Source organism: Populus euphratica, unplaced genomic scaffold, assembly GCF_000495115.2.
Source record: "Populus euphratica unplaced genomic scaffold, PopEup_1.0 scaffold3055.1, whole genome shotgun sequence".
In the NCBI taxonomy this organism is placed as follows: Eukaryota; Viridiplantae; Streptophyta; class Magnoliopsida; order Malpighiales; family Salicaceae; genus Populus; species Populus euphratica.
In genome coordinates, this window is record NW_011502903.1 from 1 (window position 1) to 6,974 (window position 6,974).

The 6,974-nt window shown below is 27.0% G+C and overlaps 1 pseudogene; it reads left to right on the top strand.

Annotated features, from left to right (window-relative positions):
- The first annotated feature begins 44 nt into the window (after positions 1–44).
- LOC105119547 (pentatricopeptide repeat-containing protein At4g16835, mitochondrial-like) overlaps positions 45–6,974 on the top strand; it is a 12,904-nt pseudogene continuing 5,974 nt past the window's right edge.

The window sequence follows — 6,974 nt, forward strand, 5'->3', positions numbered from 1 at the left end:
TGGCTCTATTAGTAGGTGATGAGTTAAGTACATGTGCGCCACAGGTGCCACCAATCGCAGTCTTCTCCTTCGGCGGACCCCGTGTGGGCAACAAAGGTTTTGCAAACCAAATTAATGCCAAGAAAGTTAAGGTCTTAAGAATTGTGAATAACCAAGATCTTATCACCAGGGTCCCAGGGATACCCATGGTAGAAGAGCTGAACGACAACATGCCACTGGCCTATGCACACGTTGGCACAGAGCTACGTGTGGACACAAAGATGTCACCGTATCTAAAGCCCAATGCTGACGTGGCATGCTGCCATGACCTGGAGGCATACCTGCACTTGGTCGATGGGTTCATGGCGTCGAACTGTCCGTTCAGAGCAAATGCAAAGAGGAGTTTAGTTAAGTTGCTTAATGAACAGGGATCAAATGTGAAGAGATTGTATACAAGTAAGGCACAAGCCTTGAGTTTGAATTTTGAAAGGCAAGGACTGGCCGCTTCTGGCTGTTTGCCTAGTCCTTCTTGACAGACTCACCCACGGGTGCATGTAACCTTGTTCATAAGGAAATGTAAAGTCATTTTTTGAAAAAGCAAAATTGGGAAGGCATACACTTTTGGTCCGTATTTAATGTTTGGACAAAATACTTCAAGATATTGTTCTCTGGATTTTATTTTATTTTGAACTGATTTGCCCAGCATGATTGAAAATCTCTTATGCTTTAGCACCAAAAACAACAATTTCATGTGCTTTTACTATTTTCTTTATCCATCTGTATTTGTTTTTTCACCTATTAGTTTTCCCACGTGCTCCTTAATCATTCAAAATTATTAATCTGTTGGATAACAGCACTGTGTTCATAAAAATAGGTGTAATTATAATTAATATTTACTTGTCATTCAATTGCTTTCCTTTTTAAAAAAAATAAATCATGATGTATTAACTAGTTTATATATATCTCGACTAATTTTTTAATCCCCTAAGGTTAACGATCAAATAAACCTCCATTAATTCTAAAATTTACAGCACTCGAATTCGTGATTTATATGGAGCAAATTCTTAAACAAGTTTTAAATAAAGAAGAAGATTCAATCCATGCAAAAAAAATTAAAAATATCATTGAAATCTTAAAATACTCATATGTTAATACCCTTTTCATTCGAGCTTCACAAACTTTAAAATTATTGAAGATTTACATGGTCATTAACATCAAGATCTATCAGATTAGTTGATGTATGTACGAGTTAGTCAAGATATTCATATTAATAAAAAAAATAATGAGATATAAAAATGTTTATTCTAAATCTTAAATCTTAATGTTTTTCCCAAACAATTATAAATTAATCTTAATCAAATGGTAAAACAACTCGAACTATTTTGTATGTAATAATAAGATTTACAAAATTAAAAGTGTTATCAAATAAATTTAAAAAAATCCAGACAAATACAAGGAAGGAGAAGATAATATATTTGAGAATACTTTTCGTATTTTCCAAATGTGGCAAAAACATTTTGAACTGTTGGAGCCCTCAAGGGATGCGTCATCAACGGTAGATGGTGGATGGGATGATGACGCAACACATCCAACCAAACCGCGGATTTGTTAGACGTGGAGAGACCACTTGTCACACGAGAAGAAGAAAAGGCGTATCCCTTCCTTGACATGCGGCTTTCGAAGAAAAAACGCGAGGTCAAAGCCTTCAACATCTATTAAACACTACCGACCGTTTTAACACATCAATTTATTTTCATCTTTGACGATATTACAATGGTTTTACATCTGCCGGCCAAACTGTCCTCGCTGTGGTTTTTTAAGGTTTTTTTGTTTTTTTTTGACAATATATCAAAATTATTTTTTTATTTTTAAAAAAATATTTTTAATATTAACAAATCAAAATAATTTGAAAATAAAAATAATAATTTAAAGTAAAAAAATAAAAAATTTTAATTTTTTAAAAATATTTTTAGAACGTGATATTATATTTTTTTTAACTCTAAAAAGAAAATTTATTCCAATAATAGATTCCCTCCATCCAAGTCCTTTTGAAAATTATACAAAAACTAAAAGGGAAACGCCATTTCACAGGAGAAATTGCGGTCTAGAAATAACATCTGGGATTTTGGCTATTTTGAAATGGTGATTTGGAAATTACGCAAGAATTTTGGCTGGTTTAAATACTGTGCCGATGGCAATTTTATGATTATTATTGTACTATCAACTATACAACAAGAACAGAACTTTTTTGTTTTACTTTTCGGTGTCTCACTGCAGATGACCCTTTGTACTTTTCAGAAGGTTTGAGCTCTATGTCAATGGGGCAATCTATGATTCCAAGGAAGGCTTCAAATGTCTTTGTATGAACTTCATCATCTAGTCCATGTTTCTGTGGTTTTTTGGAGTCATAAACATAGACTAGACGAGGCTTCAAATGGCATTTTTATAATTCTATGAACTAGTCTATGTTTATTTTTTCTTTTTTCCCTTGGAGTCATATAACATAGACTAGATGATATAATTATAAAAATGCCATTTGAAGCCTTCCTTGGGGTCATAGAACATAGACTGGATGATAAAATTATAAAAATGCCATTTGAAGTCAATCATAGATTCCCTCCATCCTAGTCCTTTTGAAAATTATACATATATTAAAATAAAACAAAACAAAACAAAACAAAATAAAATAAAAAAAATGGTGTTTTTCTCTAGAAATAACAAGATTATAGATTTTTATTATAACATTGATGAAATTGTAATTTTTGTATTTTGTTGTTTTTTGAGAAAACATGTTGTTCTTGTAATTTTTTTTTCTCTTCATACTTGATTTTTTTTTTCATCTTACATCTCTCCTATTTATCATTATTTTTTTATTTTTTTAATATTTTTTTAGTTTTTCCTTTTTTTTCTTTACACTTTCTTTTGAAAAAAAATATTACTTTTTATTTTTACACTTTACATATTTATTACTTTACACTTGGCCTCTCTATATACTATTCTTTTTGTTCTTTTATAATTTGTTTTTATTTTTTTCTTTAATTTTTTTTTTAAAATTATTATATATGTTATTACCTATTTTGGGGTCCATATAAACAGAAAAAAAAAATAAAATTAAAAAAATTGAAAAAAAATATATCAATAAAAAAAATATACCAAAAAGTCAAGGACATTGTCAAAGATTGGCCGAAAAAGATTAAATATATAATTTTAAAAAATTATTATACAAAAATTAGAAAATGGTATTTCATTATAGCAATTATAGCATTGCTTCAATATTATACTACATTAAAAATTAGTTTAAGATATCATATATTTTTGTTAATGCATATATTTTTTACTATATTTTATTATATGTAAATATCATAATTTTAATTCACAATTATATCTATTACTTGATATTAAAAAATATATTAATAATATCTATTACTTGATATTAAAAAATATGTTAATAATATCTACACAATAATTATTTTACTTTAAAAAAAAACTTGTTGAACCTACAATGGCATGAGTTGAATAGACGTGTTAATATTTTTTTTTTGTAAACTGATGGTTTTTATTGTATTTAATTAAATACATATATAAGTTTTTTGATTTATAATTGTTTTTAAAAAAAACTCGCATGTTTATTTTTTAATTTCTAAAAAGAATTATCTAAAGTGTGATGAAATACAGGTTAAATAACTACAGAAAATGTAATTAGTGTTGCTTTTCATATGTTATTTATTTTCTACCTCTAAACCGTCTAAACCTTTATGCATTCTTAGATTATAAATTTAAAATATATTAAATAATATAATGATAAGATGAATATCCATAAAACCTCGACTTTTAAAATGACCAAAAAAAAAAACTAAAAATTACAAAAAAGAAAAGCAATAAAAATAGAATGGGCGAAGTAGTTGAAATGGCCAATAAAATAGGCAATCAGGCTTGAGTTGATAAGCCTAAAAGCTGAAGAGGCTTGACCCAATTTAAGCAGCCAATATTTCGGCCCTCTCTATTTGCTAGATGGATCGGACCTACCTTAGCGAAATTATGGATCAATTAAACTAAGAACCATGCTAAAATAACGAAGGAAACTCGTTCAACAAATTCTCCACAGAGACTCTGACAAATAGTTACAAACAAGAACGAAGAACCATGCTGTACAGAAACCCATTAATTTTCCTGAATTGCTATCAGAAATTATTTGTTGGGTTTATCTATTCGGGTCCGTGGGCTCTTATACACAAATTTTGTTTTTACGGTAGAAAAGTATTTTAAAAAAAATTAAGTTTTTTTAAATAATTTTTTATATTTTTAAATCATTTTGATATACTGTTATTAAAAATAAATTTTAAAAAACAAATAAAATTATTATTTTAATATATTTCCAAGTAAAATATAATCTAAAAAATAATTGATATTATAATTTGAAATGGCCTCTTAATATGTCAGTCCTCCCAACCCTTCAAGTATTTTTGATTCCCATGTTCAAAGTTAATTTCTTTTATTGACGATAAGGGATAGGACTTGGGGTTCACTATAATACCTATTTATTATATCAGGTACTTCTGCATAAACTATCAAAAACATCTCTGGACTAGCCATTTATTCCCTTGTAATGGGCATAACTTGAACCAACCTTACAACCACACATAACGAGATTCAGATGCGCACGTCCCCCTCCTCAATGGATTAGCCACATGTTTCTATTGGATTAACCTCACAACCTCCCACGACGAGACAAGAATCAGGTTGCCAATTAAAAACCTTTTAACTTAAAAGAAAAATTATTACATAACTTAATGATCAATCTAAACAAACAACTTAAATATTAGTAGAGACAAATTTAAATAAGCACCAATACAATCAACACTTCAAGACAATCATAAAATAAATAAATATAAGAGATAGTTAAGAGATTGTGTACTGAGATTTTTATAAAGATACTCCTCTATTTAAACCATCATTCAAGAGTTTTACTAACACTAACTTGATCTATTTTATTGATAAAACTAATATTTTACACAATCTTTTTTACATGTCAAATATTTAAACCTTTCTCAATCATTTTTTAGGCTCATGATTACACGAAATCCTTTTACAAGCCAAGAATGAAACCTAACATCTAATCTTTTGATTAGAATCCCCTTTCTTATCAATACTTGTAAATTGAAAAGTATTAAACAACTTTAATAACGAGGGTGGAGATTCTGTATTGCTGTTGCTACTATCTCTTGCTGCTACTGTAATTACTGGCGAGGGTGAAGATCCTATGTTGGTGGTGCTACTGTCTTTTGCTACTACTACTGTAGAGATGTTTTGTTGTTGTTTATACCTTACCTCAAACATTGCTAGGGTTGAAGGCAAAATTTGTGTTTAAAACAAAAGAGGGTAGCTTTAGATACCGGCATAGTAAACAGATCAATGATTTGATATATAATGAGAATATAATATGTAATAAGTTTAACAAACTAAATTAGCCTACAATTTAAGGACTATAAAGATTGAGTAAAAAAAAAAAACTAAAATATTTATGAGAAATATAAACTAAAATATCTAAGATTTAGAGTGGAATAAACCAAGAGAATTTAAAAAAAAAAATCCAAGAAATCCATTTTTTTTTAACTCGGAGTTTATAGAATTCAAAATTCTTAGTTTAAATTTTTCTTTTTATGATATTTTTTTTTTTATTTTTAAACAATAAACTTAGTTAATCTCTAGTTCGAGAGCTCGTGGGTTGATATTCAATAGATTTTGTTAACCAACATGGATGAAAAGTGGATGGAATGGTAAAACAAAATACCTTAGATAATGTTTAGGGTATAATTTATAGATGCAAATGGTGAAAAATAAAATTGATAATAATCAATATTTTTGCAACTGATTGTAAATATCTATGTGTATTTTTTCGTTCACAGCTCGTAACTAACATACGTGCTTCTTTCTTAACTTTGAGGATTAGCACCTACAAAAATTTATTAAATTTATTTAAATATATTAATTTACTGGTGTATTTGCAAACGTGATTACACTGTACTTTCAAAAGTTTTAAATTTTAAATTGTTCTTGTTTAAAATAATTTCTATATATTTTTAATATGTTAATAATAAAAATAATTTAAAAAAATAAAAACAATTTTAAAAACTATTTATGATAAGAGTTTGAAATACCAAACAACAAATAAAACTCAGATAGAGTTTGGAAGCACTGCTGAAAATACTGTTTGATAAAAAAACTGAATATTTTTTTTTATATTTTTAAGTTATTTTAATATGTAAATATTAAAAAATATAAAAAATATTATTTTAATATATATTGAAATAAAAACAATTTAAAAAACTATTACTACTGTATCATTTATTACAACCTACTTATTGGAATTCATTTAAAAATCTCCATACCGAACACCTCACAATGCCCCTAACATATTCTATTAATGTGATTTGACCTAGGGATACTGGTGAGTTATTTTCAAGGCTATTGTAACAAATTACGCGGTATTTTTTTTAAAAAATTAAAATAAAATTTAAACCAAACATCATATCTATTTTAATCAATCATCAGATATCGAATATTTTTCTTTCTTTATTTAATTTAATAATTTACATTACTTTTTTCAATTAATTTAACTTTACATTACTTTTTTCAATTAATTTAACCAATCAAATTTGTATAAATGTTATTTATTTTATTTTCTTATACTTCTTATTTTATTCTCTTAATAAAATAATTAAAAGAGTCAAGAAATTATCAAAAATAGTAAAACCTTTTGTAAAAAATCTTTTACTTATTAGGTGTTTAGTATCATGATATTTTTTATAGTATTTTTTTAATTATAAATATATTAAAACAATTTTTTTATTTTTTTATTTTTTTTATATTAACATATAAAAAAACATCAATAGAGCTTAAAATAAAGAGATGTCAAATTTACATTGGTGAGCTTAAAATAAACAGAGACGGCAAGAACACATGATAAACATACACCCGTCCTTACACTAACATTT